Raw genomic sequence first — 17,665 nt, 5'->3', positions numbered from 1 at the left:
AACAAAAAATTTCACAATTTGTATGGAAATGCAAAAGACCCCGAATAGCCAAAGCATTCTTGAGAAAGAAAAATGGAGCTGGAGGAATCAGGCTCCCGGATTTCAGATTATACTTCAAAGCTACAGTAACCAAGAGAGTATGGTACTGGCACAAAAACAGAAATACAGGTCAATAGAACAGGATAGAAAGCCCAGAGATAAATCCACACACATATGGTCACCTTATTTTTGATAAAGTTGGCAAGAATATACAATGGAGAACAGATAGCCTCTTCAATAAGTGGTGCTGGGAAAACTGGACAGTTATATGTAAAAGATTGAAATTAGAACACTCCCTAACACCAAACACAAACATAAACTCAAAATGGATTAAAGGCCTAAATGTAAGGCCAGACACTATAAAACTCTTAGGGGAAAACATAGGCAGAACACTCTATGACATAAATCGCAGCAAGATACTTTTTCACCCACCTCCTAGAGAAAAGGAAATAAAAATAAACAAATGGGACCTAATGAAACCTAAAATCTTTACACAGCAAAGGAAAACATAAACAAGAGAAAAAGACAACCCTCAGAATGGGAGAATATATTTGCAAATGAAGCAGTTGACAAAGGATTAATAGCCAAAATTTACAAGCAGCTCATGCAGCTCAATGTCAGAAAAACAAAGAACCCAATCCAAAAATGGGCAGGAGACCTAAATAGACATTTCTCCAGAGAAGATATACAGATTGCCAACCAACACATGAAAGCATGCTCAACATCACTAATCGTTAGAGAAATTCAAATCAAAACTACACTGAGGTATCACCTCACACTAGTCAGAATGGCCATCATCAAAAAAATCTACAAACAATAAATGCTGGAGAGGATGTGGAGAAAAGGGAACCCTCTTGCACTGTTGGTGGGAATGTAAATTGATACAGCCACTATGGAAAACAGTATGGATGTTCCTTAAAAAACTAAAATAGAACTACCATATGACCCAGCAATCTGGATGGACCCAGTATCTGTCATACAGAGTGAAGTCAGTCAGAAAGAGAAAAACAAATACTGTTTGCTAACACATATATATGGAATCTAGATATGGGGATATATGTATATATATAGCTGATTCACTTTGTTATAAAGCAGAAACTAACAGACCATTGTAAAGCAATTATACTCCAATAAAGATGTTTAAAAAAAGAAAAAAACAGTTTCCGTTGAAGAACAGAACTTCCTGAATGGACCTTATACTGACTGTCATTATTATTATTTTTTTTACAGGCAGAAAACGTCTGGTAAAATATAGTGATTCCTAAAGTAAAGACAGAATTATATGACATATCTGTATAAAATTGAGCATGAATTTTGCCCTTCTTATTAATTATTCCATTAAATACTCTCACTGTTTTGTTTTATAATGTCACTTATAATAATATAAGTCATGGGGAACTGACTGCTTTCCATTAACAATCTCCTTTAATTTTTAATAGTTAATTATTATTTATTACGAAGGGAAGGTAGTGAGGTTTACTGAACTTGATAGGTATCATGGGTGAAGATCTGCAACCCTTGGGTACTTACATAGATGAGTTCAGCTGCAATAGTGGCCTGAAAGAGACTCAGCAGTTCAAGTAGGAGGTCCAGATGAGCATGCTGTAGAAGATCCCATCTTACAATAGTAACCAGAGCTGGCAGAAGAACATCAAGTACTAATGGGTGTAGAACTATCTGCACAACATGATGGAAAGACCCCCAAAGTGGGTGTTTATCTACTACGTTTGTAATAAAGAGATTTACATTTCTGGCCCTCCATCTTAAACAACTAGTAAAAATCAAAAAATACATATGAAACAAAGTTTTTCAGAAACTGAATGACAGACAGTGCAGTATTATGATTCCTACATGAAAATGAAACATGAGGCCAGCCTTAGGGTTGCCCAGATAACTTCTTAGAGGCAGTTTCCGAACTGAAGTAGAGGAGAGGGGAATCTAAACAGAGCCATGTAATCTTTCTCAGTTTAGAAGACACAGTTTGGAGTTTAGAGAGTCCAGAGTAGCTAGAATACGTGAGGCAAACTACTGTAGAGGGAGGAATCTTTTGGAAAGAAAGTTCTGGTGATCTGAAGGCCCTCCTTGAGTGCTTGAATGAGTACTGAATTTCAAATTTGTGAGAGGAAATAACCACAAGAACAGAATGCATAGAACTATTCTCAGGACTCAAGTAGGGCTGGGTATAGTTGATGAGTCTACCAACCAGAGTGTTAAGACCTCATGGTAAATGGACATTAGGTAAAATCATCAGAGAAATACTGAATTAATTGTGGAAGAAAGTTAGCCCTAAATAAAGAGTGATCTTAACAAACCTTAAAAAAATTAAAAGCAAGTCTTAGAAGGGCCAAACTGATTCCAAGTAGCTTAGCTTTTGACAACAAAAGTCAACTTTAATGGGATACAACAAAACCTAGTACTCACTATAAAATTTTAAGATGCCCATCATCCAATCAAAAATTACTAGTTATGCAAAGAATCTGGAAAATATAATTTTAATAATGAAAAATAATCATTCAATTGAAATTGATACAGAATTAATAAAGATGATGAAATTAAGTGACAACAGTAATAAAAACAGCAATTATAAATATGCTCCATATACTCAAGAGTGCAGAGGGAACCTTGAAAACATGATAGAATGAGAAAGGACAAATGCAAAAGAGATCAAAAGGAAACTTTTTGTGGTAAAATGTGTATTAAAAATATATTGGATCGGAATAATAAAACATAGACCCTATATAGGAAAGCCTTAAAAAAACACCCTGAATCTAAAACTTCAAGACATAGCAGTGGGAATTATAAAACTTAAGCACAGGAAAAAAAAAAAGGAAATGAACAAAATACCAGTAACTAGTAAGACAATAGTATATGATAAAACATACATGAAATTGGAACGTGAGAAAATTAGGGGAAGACAGTAAAAATACTTGTAGAAACAAAAATCATCTAATGATGAACTATATTATAAACTGAACAGTTGTCAAACTAATATTAACTGCAGACCAAATTCAGCATGTAGCCTTCTTTGTATGACTCCTGAGCTATAAATCAATTTTGCATTTTTAAATGGTTGAAGAAAGAAAAAAATATGTGACAGAGATGTTATGGGGACACAAAACCTAAAATAGTTACTATGTGATCCTTTACAAAAAGTTTGTTGATCACTGAGATAAACTCTCAACCAAAGAACAAAATAAAGCACAGACCAAATTAATACAAAGAAGCAATGCCAAGTACACCCATAATCAAATTATTTTAAAAAAACAATACAAAAGACAATCTTCAGACAGTCAAAGTAAGTGTTATGTACAGAGGACTAAAGGTATGATAGCAGAATGTTTTTCAAAAATGGTACAAGTCAAAAGAAATATTTTTAATATACTGCTAATGGAAAAACAAAACAAAAACTATCAAACTATCAACCTAACATTCTATATCTAATGGAAATTTCTTTCAAAGATAAAGTGAAATTTTTAAAGAAAAAAAAAATTGAGAGAATGTATTGCCAGCATGTCTGCACTACAAGAAATGTTAAATGAAGTTGACACAGAAGAAAACAAGAACAGACAAAATATGGGTCTACACAAACACATGAAGAATACTGGAAATACTCAATGCATAGATAAATATAAAATATTTTTTCTCATTATCAACGTCTTTAAAAGGTAGTTAAACATTAAAGAAAATGTGTTACAAAACTTATAGCATGTGTAATATAGTGTATGATAATGTCACAAAGTATGGGAAGGATAAATGTAAATGTTCTGCTATTGTGTCTTACATTATAAGTGAAGATGTATAGTATTTTTGACTCTAGACTATGATGATTTAAATTGTATGTTGTAACTGTGTATACCACAGATTCACTACTAGTGTGTGTGTGTTTGTGTATAATATGGCTAAGAAAACAAATTGTGTATATGGAATTAATTTTTAAAAACACTTTAATACAACAGAAAATAGTAGAAGATGGAAAAAAGAAAGAATACATGGGACAAAAAGCAAGATTTAGATATAAGCCATATTGATTACAGTTAAATATAAAATATAAAAATTACCAATAACAGGAGTGAAACAGAGGTATCACTACAGACCCTACAGTTGCTAATAGGATAAGAAAATATTAAAAAATATTAAAGTTTCCTTCAGAAGTATTGAAAATCTGAATAGTATCATATTTATATCCAACACACAGATACAGAGATATATAGATGGAGATGTTAAATAAATTGAATTTGAATTTTTATCTCAATACTTTCCAACAAAGAAAAGTTCAGGCCTATGGCCTCTCTTACAAATACGAATCCTATACAAATTCTTCCAGCAAATGGAAGTGAGAAAAATTTCTAATTCATTGTGTGGGGTTAGCCTTCCCTGATACCAAATGAGACATTATTACAATGAAGAAAACCACACAAAAATGTCTCTCATAAACATAAAAGCAAAAATTCCCAATGAAATGGTAGCAAATTAAGTCCAGCAATAAAAAAACAAACAAAAAAACATTACAACTGTACTGTTTATTCTGAAAGTGTAAGTTTGGTTTAATATCTAAAAAATAATGTAGCTCACCATACCAACATTATAAAAGAACAAAACGTGATCATTTAAAACAATAATGTAAAATATTTGAAAAAAGTTAACATCCATGGTCATGACCAAATGTTTCAGCAAACTGAGAAAAGCAGGACACTTCTCCCACGTGATAAAGAGCATCAACAAAACATCTGTAGCTACATCTTATTTAATTGTGAAAAACAAAGTTTTCTCCCAAGATCCACAACAAGGAAAGTATATTCACTCTCTCCTATTCACCACCATCCAGAAGGACTTAGCATCTCAATAATGCAAGAAAAATAATTAAAAATTCAATAATTTGTAAGTAAGAAATATAACTCTTGAAGATAATACAATGGTCTAAAATATCCCAAAGGATGCTACAAAAATATTGGATCTAATATGTTGGTTTAGTAAAGTTAAAGGGAACAAGATCAACAGAAAAAAAATATGTTGTATTTCTATCTACTAGCAATAGCAATTGGAAATTAAAAGTTAGAATTTATAATATTACTAAAAACATTAAATACTTAGGTATATATCTCAGCAAGTATGTATAAGGTTTGTATGCTGAAAACACAAAACACTGATCAAAAAAATAAGACCTAGATAAATGAATCTATATTCTGTGATCATGGATTGTAAAACTCAGTATTGTTAAGATATCAATCCTCCTAAATCTGATCCATAGATCCAATCCAATCATGGTCAAAATTCCAGCAGGATTTTGGTAGATAAGGAAAAGCTATTTCTAAAATTTATATGGAAAGGCCAACGCTCTTAAATAGCAGGAATAATTTTTCATAGGAAGGACAGAGTTGAAAATTCAGTTTACTTACAATCTATGTGATTTCTGAAACGCCCCCAAATGATCTCAGCACTGAGGACCTTGAAGATCTAGAGGGTTCTAAGCCAGGGTAAGGATCTGCATGGTAGGACTGAGGTACTTAGGTTGAAGGGCCGCATTCATTAGAGGTGCATCACTGATCCTGGACTGTGTGCATCTGCTATGGCCCTAGGCAAGGTCAGGGTTTACCTGTGTTTTTCTGGTCCCCAATTCCTTCACTCTGGTTTAAACAGAGATTCCTGGCTCCCAGTCTAGACACTGTAATCTCCTTGCTACTTGCCAATTAAACTGTGCTTATTTAGGTTATTCCTTTTGCCTTTCCACATACCTCTCACAGGTGGCAGCTTTCTACCATCCTTCAAGACATAGCTCAAATATCATTTTCTTTGTGAAGCCATTCCAGTCTCATATCCATATAAGTTCTCTTTACTTTATCCCCCCTTCTACCCCAGGTATCACATGGAATTCTTTCTCTTCCATCTCTCCTCTCTCTCTTTCTCTTCTATTTCACTATTTTTTTTTTTTTTTTTTTAGAAAAGTGAAGTTCTCAACAATTCTCAAGACAGAGTTATTGCTGTTGTTCAAGCATCTAGCTTAGGCCCTAACACACTCGACATCCATTAAAAATAATCATTATTACAACAGTTAATAATCCTCAGATATTTAAGTACTCTGTTAACTGCTTTACACGCACCTTTTAAAAACTACCACACACTCTTAAAATAGGAAACAATAATAAAACCTATCTCACAAATGAGTAAACTGAGGCATGAAATAAAGTAACTTACCCCAATTCACACCACTAGTAAGCATCATAGATGACTCTGAGTCTGTTGAACTCAAGAATTCTTATCAATTAAACTAAATTATTTTACATATAATTCTGACACCTAACACCACTTTCAGCCCATAGTTGGCACTCAGTAAATGCTAGTGCATTAACCAAATGAGCACAGAGCAGGGCTTAGTGATAACAATTACAAACAGGAATACCACTAGTAGAAATTATTTGCTATTACAATAGTGCAAGCTTCAGCCTCTATATATAGCTATTATCTGAGAGGCAGTGATGGACAGAGATTGGTAATTTTTTATTTTTTTCACATACACAGCAAACTTCCCCACCCTCAGACTTTAACATTCTTTCTAGCTTCTGGTGAGGTCCTAGGACTAGAACTCAGTTAATGAGTTTCAGAGCAATACAGCTATGAAGTCCAAGGGACAAAAGGTAAAAACAATTGCAAAAGAAACTTGTCCTCCCTGTGTGTCCTAGATCTGGATCTATATACCTTATTAGCAACTAATGAGCATTTCACATTCTCCAATTTCCCTCTACTAATGGCCTGCTTCAGGGACAATTCAGACAAATAGAAAGGACCACAATGCAGAATATTCTCATGCCTCAACAGCTTTTGTATCACGAGGGAAATTTAGCTTCATCATTAGGAACAGAATTGAGATAATACAACAATCTCAGAGGATCTGAGATACAAAAATCTCAGAGATATTTTTCTCATCTTACTTTTTGACAAACATAAATACATTCCCAGTTTACCAGGTTTAAGACATCTAGACAAGATGCTTAATCATTTCCCTTGTGTATGTCAAGGGTCATAAGCCATTTATGAACATGAGAAATGAATTATCAATTTTTAAAAATCAAGCCTCAACTTCCCCACAACAGCTTTGTTTTGTACTCTTAGATATATCTCATATGGACTAAAAGCTACTGAAATACCATCTTCTATGATGGTCTGTACAAGAACTTTAATGTAACAACCACCTTTGGTAGCAAGCAACAGCTGGCAATTTATTTATGCTGCATCACTTATTACACTTAATAGCAATGCTATAGGTCTTAGCATAACTGCAGTTTAGTAAAACTATGTGGTAAAAGCATGGATACTAGTCTTTGAAGTGAATTACTTATTCAGACCTAACAATTAGCAACATAAACCATGCTGAACTTATACAGAAAAACCACAATTGCGCTGTCAGCAAGATGTACCAATGAATCACCATATTGCCTACTTTCTACTAACTTTGTTCCTTCTTAACACTTAAACTCTCCATGAGCATCATCTATTATTCTTATATACTTTACAATGCACTTTTTTACATTAATATTGACTTTGCATTTGGTCTTTGGTTAGGGAAGAAACTGTTTTGTACTTGTATTAAGTTCAGGATACCGTAGGGGATTTTTAAACACTGAGATCACATAAAGATTTCCTTCAAAGAGCTGGCAACAGGTTTGTGCAATAAGACACAGGCACATTAAACAATAGAAGGATAATTACGAAGCAAATATCAATAAAACAAAATAAGGCACTCTAAATTGAATACATAAGTGGGTCAATTAATTATGTCTTTATCCTTGTAGTTTTTTTCTACTATTATGTTACTCCATTCAAGCAGAGGGCATAACAACCTGTAGAGACACATATGACTTAGTTCAATAATAACTATTTCATTGTTTCTTTTATTCTATCTGTTCAGTAAGTCATTATTAAAATAAATCCTTAGTAAGTTGAAACTCAGGGTAATTTATCTCAGGGTGAATCTCACTCATAGCTCTAGAGATTCATAAATAGTGATGGGGCTAATGTTTTTGTCATGCTTAGTGATTCTTTGGATACGTGTTATTTTTAATATAAGATCATAATAATGAACTTGAAGACAACCTCTGGGTATCAAGAATCATTCACAGACTCATAGGCAAGGGTAATGAAGGGACTGTTTCCATAATGAATATTCTGTACTAGGGTTTAATTACCAAGGCAGGAACCTGGGCTTTGAAGATTTTTTAATAGAGGGTAGAATACTTTTCTAATTTAGCATCTTTCATTTTAAAAGCTCATTAGCCACAACATTCCACAGTATAAAGTATCATCCAAGTAAGATAATGGGTAGAGATATTCAAACTACATTTTCAGTGGAAGCCCTTCTCAGAATATGCTACATTTTTCCTTGCCAATATTTCTCTTACCCAATAGATGGTGCCTGGGCCCAATTTGTTCTGTCCTCACCATGCAGTAATATACTAGCCTGCAAATAGAGGAGAACTCTGTACCACGTTACTTGGTACTAGGATTATTTTGGTTGCCGCCGACTCTGAGATATCAAATTCGACTGAGAAAGAGCTCAAGCTGAGTCTATTGCCTCAAGGATCCAGAGATTTTATTACTCTGCTTACAAATCTCTAGAACTTCAGGATGTGACATGACTGAAGGTAAAATGATATAGCACCCTCCAAAATAAGAGTTCCAATACCCTGTTTTCTACTACACACACACACACACATACATACACAATTGTAGAGCCTCTTTCTGATTTTATTAAAAAAAGATATTCAGTATATACAGAAGATGGAGTACATGGGTTACTGTCAAGACAAGATAAATAAAGGAGGAGGGAGGAAGAGTGGGAAGAAAAGGAGAGAAGGAAGAGGATCAAGAGGAGGAAAAATAAGAAAAATTACTTACCAGGAGCAGTCACTAAAGTCTCAGCTAAAGTACTACCAAGTGTCTTTGCTACATGAACCTTGCTCTTATTAGTTCACTGATAAAATTTATAGGAAACACTTCATTAAGGATGGATTTCATTCTTTCTACTTCATTCACTTTTTCACTGGTTTTATTCAAGTTGTCATGATATATACATATATACATACACACACACATATATAAAAGAAAACATATTTCCACTCTATTAGAGTCATTTTAAAGTTTCTTAAACATATTATTTGAATATTTGGTTATAAAAATGGATAAGTGCTGCTTAGAAAGATTTCTTCAAAATGAAAAAAAGGCAGAGGTATATTTATAATTATAGAAACATGCACAATATATCTTAAATACCCAAGAGAGGTATAATTTAATCATTTTCTGTGATAAAGAGTTAATGGGAATAATTGTCCCTTTAATATTAAAAATCACTAGTTCTTTAATGGAGATGTGTTGCAAAATGTATCTGGAGGTTATACTTTTAAACGGCCAGATTCAAAGCAGCTATAAAATGACTTTTGAAGACTTGGCTCAATTGAAGCTCATTCAACCAATCCATTTCCCTCAAAATAGTATTTTCTAAGTGAATGAGGGAGGGGGGTGGGTACCTGTTACAATAAGTCACCTAATCCAGCAATAGTCCATTGTCAACGCATAACTATTCCCTACAGTAATGTCTGAAGGGTTTTGGTGAAACTAGTTTTAAACCGATTAAATTTTTAAGGAAGAACACTGATCTCAGTACTCCTTTCCCCCACCAATCTTTTATGTAGCTTTAATCCCTATTTTCTCTCAGGAGTAATGACCATTCTGACTACCTATTTATCTTCCATTATAAAGCATAAAGAAAGGAGTTTTTTGAGTGATTAGGCATGGAATGGATTTGACTCATATAAACTAGGCAACAACAAGGGAGTAACTGAGGGCATAAAAATGCATTTGTGCTTCAACTCAGGTGATGAAATAGACATTTTCTAAAGAAGAGCTGACAATATCAGGTTCAGCATAATGAAATTGGAAAGCAGTTGTATGGAGTGTGTGAGTCTCATCTATGGAGAAGACTAGCACTTCCTTCTGCCAGAAATAGAACTGCAGTTTGGGAGCATAGCTTCCTGATATCACACCATTCAACAGTGAGATGCTATCACAAATCAAATCCCAATTGCCCAGATGACTGCACTGGTAATTAAACTGGGGAAAAAATAAAAATTCTAGACAGTGCTATACACTAATAACATGATCTGAATCAACATCTTCCATCAAGATTTCTTAAAATCCAGCCACGACCAAGTTAAGTTTTGTTATTGCTTCCTGTACTATTAATTCCTGGTTTTTCTCTACATTACTTCATACACATTCTATTGAAAATGAGAGAACTCTGTCCAATGTGAGAGAATAATTAAAATTTCTAAGAGAGGAGGCCATTAAAGAAGTGTGCTTTGGGCTTCCCTGGTGGCACAGTGGTTGAGAGTCCACCTGCCAATGCAGGGGACACGGGTTCGTGTCCTGGTCCGGGAAGATCCCACATACCGCGGAGCGGCTGGGCCCGTGAGACATGGTCGCTGAGCCTGCGCGTCCGGAGCCTATTCTCCACAACGGGAGAGGCCACAACAGTGAGAGAGGCCCGCGTACCACAAAAAAAAAAAAAAAAAAGAAGAAGAAGAAGTGTGCATTACACACATCTCAGCTTTGATGGAAGTGGAACTTTTGACCACATATGGTCCTAATGTAGTCATCCAGAACATCTGCCAGAAACTCAAGGTACTTATTACACTCTTACCCTAAAATAACTTATCAAAACCCTACCCTAAAATAATTCATGATTCCTTAAGGATAAATATTTCCTGACTCACGTTAGTCACAATTCTTACCAAGCAACGTTTTTTTCCTTCCAGTTTTATTGAGATATAATTGACATAAAGCACTACATAAGATTAAGGTGTACAGCATAATGATCTGACTTACATACATCATGAAATGATTACCCCAATAAGTTTAGTGGTCATCATCTCGTATAGGTACAAAAATCAAAGAAACAGAAAAAAAAATTGCTTCCTTATGATGAGAACTCTTAGGATTTACTTACTTAGCAATTTTCATAGAAAACATAACAGCAGTGTTAATTATATTCATCATGTTGTATTTTACATCCCTAGTAATTATGTATCTTATAACTGAGAGTTCATACATTTTGACTGCCTTCATCCAATTCCCTCTCTCCCCACCACCCCACAACCTCTGGTAACCACAAATCTATTTTCCTAAGAGTTTGTTTTAGAAGGGCAATTGATCTACAGTACTATGTTAGCTCCTGTTACACAACATAGTGATTCAATATTTCTACACATTACAGAATGTTCACCAGGATAAGTCTAGTTATGATTTATCACCATACAAAGACATTGTATTGTTACTGACTATATTCCCCACACTTTACATTTCATATCTGCATCTCATTTACTTTGCAACTGGAAGTTTGGACCTCTTAATCTCCCTCACCTATTTCTCTCCTCCTCCTTCCCCTCTCCTCTTTGTCAATCACCTATTTGTTATCTGTATCTATGACTGTTTCTGTTTTTTGTTTGTTCGTTTTTTTGTTTTTTTTAGAGCCCACATACAAGTAAAATAATACAGTATTTGTCTTTCTCTGTCTGACTTATTTCATTTAACTTAATACCCTCTAGACCCATCCATGATGTCACAAATGGCACGATTTCTTTTTTTATGGCTGAGTAATATTCCATCATATATGCATACCATACCTTCTTCATCCATTTATCTATTGATGGCACTTAAGTTGCTTCCATCTCTTGGCTATTGTAAATAATGCTGCAATGAACATAGGGGTGCATTTATCCTTTTGAATTAGTGTTTTTGTTAATACCCAGAAGTGGAATTGCTAGATCATATGGTAGTTCTATTTTTAATTTTTTGAGGAACCTCCATACTGTTTTCCATAGTGGCTACACTAACATACATTCCCATCAACAGTGCACAAGTGTTCCCTTTTCTCCACATCCTTGCCAACACTTACTATTTGTTGTCTATTTGATAATAGCCATTCTGACAGGTGTGAGGTGATAAATATTTCACAGTGCTTCTGATTTGCATTCCCCTAATGATTAGTGATGTAGAGCATCTTTTCATGTTCCTGTTGGCCATTTGTGTATCTTCTTTGGAAAAATGTCTCCTCAGATCCTCTGCTCATTTTTTAATTGGGTTGTCTGTTTGTTTCTCGTGTTGAGTTGTATGAGTTCTTTGTACATTTTGGGTTATTAATGTCTTATTGGATAAATTGTTTGTAAATATTTTCTCCCACTCAGTAGGTGGCCTTTTCATGTTGCTGATAGTTTCCTTCACTGTGCAAAAACCTTTTAGTTTAATGTAGCCCTATATGTTTACTTTTACTTTTGTTTCCCTCACCGGGCAGCTTTTAAGAATCTCATGGCTTTTTGTCTTCATGAGCTCCTGAGCTCTCTCTTCCCCAGAACACCCTTTTCAGTTTTACGGGAATCTGTGTCTCCTGAATTTCAGTTTTTAAGACCCCAAATAAAGTCTTTTCTTACTTGCAACCTCTAGTGTTGTTTTTTGGTTGACACCACCATGGCATTGTAGCAGACACATAAGAAAGGGAAGCAACAAATGAGAAAGAGATGGGCCAAAGGCAGAAGTCTGTGAATACCACATTCCAAGCATTTTAGATGGCATGCCTTCCTGTCTTAAACAGTTATTTCCTGATATTCCATTTGTAAATTCTTTTGTAAAATTAAATCCTGTTTGAACTAGTGCCACAGTTCGGTGAAAAGAATGTTTAGAAATATCTGAAAAACATTTCTAAATGGATGTTGAGAAATATCCAGAAATGACTGAGGCACATTCTAATGTAAGAGGGCTAATGTGTAGCAAGAAAGCTGATGGGCATTGGCAGGTGCTGTGAGTTCAACAATAAAGCATTAATAGGATCTCTTTTTTTCCCAAAACTCCTTGAGGGCAGGAACTGTTTCAATCATCATTGCATCTCAAACCTAGTACAGAACTTAACATGGAGAAGGCACCAACAAATAACTGTTGATGAATTAATGCCCATGTATTAAATTAAAACACTTATATTTATATTATTCCACAATATCAAATATCTTACTTCACTTGAATTTTTTTGTAGATAATAGATGTAATAAATATCTCTACTCAAACTGTGTCTTCATTCTCTTCTGAGATGTTTATTGGGATAAAAACGATACTCAATATTCCATGAATTCAGGCAAAAATGTGATAATAATCTAAGAATGAAAAAGGTAAAACTATATCAAATGGGCAAGGAAAAAATGAGGCTGAATCAATGAAATTAGCTGGGGCTGAATTTCCAGTGTTCGAAATAAATACAGCCAATATCCTTGGATACCTACCTGAAAGGGCTCTTATATAACCCTCGATTACCGTCATATCTTTGGAAATGTAAAAGGAGTAAAGAAAATTTCTCTCAAGGAGAGGACTCTGTATGGTTGGAAAAGCTGTCCAATATAATTCTATAATGGGTAGGACCTGTTCTTCCAGGAGGTAAACACTGGTAGGTAGCAACAGAGGCTCATCAAACTGCCTTCTGTGGCAGCTGCTTCTGGACACTGTGGGCCATTGCTTTTGTTTAGAGGAGTATGCAAACTTCTGGCAGAGCTGAACTCAGGATAACAAAGAAGTGTCTAATCCATGCCCACGTTCTAATTTCTGGGTCTTCCCCAATACATCATTTGACTATTTTCAGAAAAATTTTACAAATTATAGACAACTAGCTTAAAAATATTACTTTGAGGCAGTTGATAGATTATTGGTCCACATCTATGTTTGATATTTCCAAGAGTATACAGTAGTTTTCACCAAGTGAACAATGTCTAAATGAATTGACAGCCAATGGACACAAATTTTAACAGACTTATGGCAAATGAACCAGTCAATGAGGGTTTGTTCCAAAAGTTCTTATGCAGAGCTCTGTAAGGAATATGGAGGTATCTCCTAGCTCAGATCTGCTTCATACTAGTCTCCCTCTCCCTCATGTGGGGACCTAAATTGACCTAGTTCTTGGCCCCCTCTGCCTCTTCTCCCAGACACCAAAAATAGAACCTATTTAATCCAGAAATATTTTTCATCAGTTTTCTTTCTCAATTATCTTTGTTACCAAGAAATAGTCAAAATAAAAAGATAACTATATTAGGGTCAAAGTTAGTTGCTACTATTTTATACTTAAGAGTGGCAGATTGAGGAGGTTCCATCAAAGGAGGAGGGAAGAATGTGGGTATAAATGAAACTATCTATTTGCAGTTGTCATGTAGAGGATGTTACTGAGTCACGAAAGAATTAAGTTAATTTTAAAGACATAGCAAAGCATGGCCAAGGGAAATGAATCATTCAGATAACAAGGTGCAGCTGCCACTGCATTAAAAGTGAGTTAAAGAGAACTTAAAAGGTTTATCTCATGGTAATTAGCATTGGTAATTTATTTATAAGTACTCCAAGCGCTTCATTCTTCTGATTCCACTGAGGGATCAGCAGCAGTGAGAATCAAAATAGCTTACAGTCAGAATGGCTTGAATTCAAAATGGTTGCCAACCCACAGCTCTGGAGGGAGGTCCTGTGGGCTTTCAGACACTGGAGTAGAACAAGGTCTAGAGACTATGAAGGAGAGGCAAATGTGGCTACCGGCCACTATAGGTAGAATAGTGGGGGACTGAGCTTATGGATTGACCATTTGGCAAATAATGTGGGTATATTTTAATATTTCAAATACAAGGACAGCCATGGTGAGGCATTCTGGCTGTGCATCTGTCCCCTAGGATCATAATACACATGTTCATTTAACAGAGGAAACAGTGAGCCAGATAAGCCAGGCTTCTCGGGCATATCACAGGTAACAGAGAAAACAAAATCTGGTTCTTTCTTGATAGAGGTGTTTATATTGTATATCATGGCAAGAGAGAGGACTAAAGAAAGACTGCAGATTTATACCACCTGAGAACATAAAAAAATGGAGTCATCATTAACTGAACAAGTTTGCAGAAGGAAGGCTTACAAGGACAAGATATGAGGTGGTGATAAGCATTTGCTCTGATATACTACACATGAGATGTCTACTAATATTTAACTGAAAATGTAGAGTAGAACATTAGGTATAAGGCTCTAGAGTTATAGGGAGGAGTCTGGATTAAAGCCAGAAATTTGGGAGTAATCATAGTCACAAAATTAAATGAGAATATCTAGGGTGAATGGATATGTAGAAAAGAGAAGAGTTCCAATTACTGAATCCTAAAGTATTTGAATACATGGATATATACAGAGCAATCAGCAAAGATTAAACAGAAATCAAAGAGACAAGAAGAAACAAGGCTTGTGGTGACTTGGAAGACAAGTATAAAAAATGTTTCATGGAGGACTGATTGGGTCATAAACTGCTGATTGCTGATAGAGTGACTATATAATTTATTATCCAAATGCTCAAATGAATTGGAGAGTTTAAGTGGAAGTAATAAATCATTAAAACAACACAATAGACAAATTAGGATTGTCTCAGGAAAAATGGGATGTATAGTTAAACTATTCATAGATCAACTTAGATGTGCTGAGAGCTGATCATTATGTTCAGCAAAGTAAAGATCATTAGAGACCGTGATAAGAGTAATTTCAGAGGATTGTTGAAGAATGCTCAAGAGAAAACAGGGGGAGGTGAAAATGGAAGGGCAGTGAATACAGACAACTCAACAAATCAAGGGAAGAACAGTGATAGAGGGAATTGGAGAAGAGAGTCCTCTGTGTGTGTGTGTGCGTGCCTGCGTGCATGTATGTGCTTTTATGTGGGGTTCTTTTATTTCACAGGATAAAGAATAAGCCATTATTCCCAGTTTCCAAGTGGACATGTGTTGCAATCATGCCAAAACAATCCATGTCCAGGACAGGGAGCATCCAAATGAAAAACCAGCATTGGCTTCAAATGGCTGGCGGGCCTCATTTTATACGTGGATGCTTTCATGCTCTGAGCTTGTGCAGGGCCATTCAGAATATTTTGTTGCTTACCTCTAGTAGTAAAGTTTAGTACCTTGATAATATTAAACTTCCCAGTCTTTTCAGGACCTAAAATGCTGTTAGTCTGACCTGAGTGCTTACCCCAGAAGCACTAAACCTCACCAGCATGACAAATGAAATAAATTAGGAAATGCTGGCCTGACAATATCCCCTAAATTCTACATACCAGACAGTATTAGGTACGCAAGCGAAGCAGCATAGTCAAGAGTAAAACTAGACTGCAGTTAAACTGTATAGGTTTGAACCCTGCCTCTAACCAGTTAGCCGTGTAAACTTAAGTGGGTTTCCAAATCTCTCTGATTCAGTTTTCTAAACAGAAAAGTTGAAATAAAATAACCACAGTACCTACCTGTTCTTCCTGTGAGCAATAAAAGAGTTAATATCCATAAAGTGTTTGCAAAAATATCTAATAAATAATAAATGCTCAATTAGACTAAGCTACAATAATTTGAATGTTGAACTGAGCAATAGGGTCTCAGTCTTTATTATCAAAGAGCAAATAGGTTCTAATTTCTAGAAACAGTTCACAAGCTCCAGAAAGAACACCAGAAGAACAGTGCAATATAAGAGGTAAGAGCCCATGCGCTGCAGTCAGAGAATCTGCAGCAAATCCTGGCTCTATTCTCAGCTGTGAGACTTAACTACTCAGTTTCCTCTTCAATAATGAGGTAAGTGTCTAAACTCTATAGTGTTGTTGAAGATTATATGAAAAATGTCTTGTATAGGGGTGTAATTATTTGATATTAAATCATGTGTTTTCATTTTCAATTATTTTTTTAACCTTATATTCTCCCTCCACCCTTTCTTCCATCCAAGCATATGTGAGACCATAAGATGTGGATTATCTTCAGAGTATACAAAAAAACCCAAAGAACCAGGAGTCAAATAACTACTTTGAATCTGCTAGTGATACTTAGGTAAATCTGTAGTCATGACTTTTTAAGAGGTGCTTGATAACAAATATGTTATTCTTTATCCTCTGCATTCTAATTCTATTTATTTCATTTAATCTTAATTTCAAATTTTGGCTTTAAATGTAAAGAGCCAGTGCATGCAAAACATAGAGTTTATACAAATACTAAGTGAGAAACAAAATGCATAATAACTTAAGGACCAATTTCTAAGCCAAAGTCATTAATTTTAAGGAGTTAAAGGGAAAAAGAATCAGGAAAAAGTGATCAGAGTTTAGAAGCTGGTGTTCTCTAAACAGTAGACTTCACACTGTGAATTAGTTACTTCACACATACACATACTTCCCAAGATGATAGAAACCAGATAGAAATATCATTAAGGTTTAGGGCATCACAAAACAGAACTGCAGGAGATAGTCCCTTATAGAGAAACCTTATGTGCTACATTGTCTGAGTAGCAGAATGTCAAAGTCTGAAGAGCTATCTAGGCAGGGGGATATGGCACCTTTCCATATAGTCTAGCTCAAATTCTGCATCTGCAAAGACTAGGCAGAGGGGTTTGGCACTGGGGATGGAGGTGAAGGGTGGGGAAATAGACTTGAACGTACCATATGACATTAACCAGAATGGACTTAATAGTCATAGCATTAGAGATTTTCAGAAACTGTAAAGCCCACTCCCCAAAGCATGACTTCTAAGTCAGAGCCCCAAATTCTTCAACTATCATGAGAAAATAA

The sequence above is a fragment of the Physeter macrocephalus genome, chromosome 20 (genome assembly GCF_002837175.3).
Source record: "Physeter macrocephalus isolate SW-GA chromosome 20, ASM283717v5, whole genome shotgun sequence".
Classification (NCBI taxonomy): domain Eukaryota; kingdom Metazoa; phylum Chordata; class Mammalia; order Artiodactyla; family Physeteridae; genus Physeter; species Physeter macrocephalus.
Note: the sequence above shows the minus strand (reverse complement) of the source record.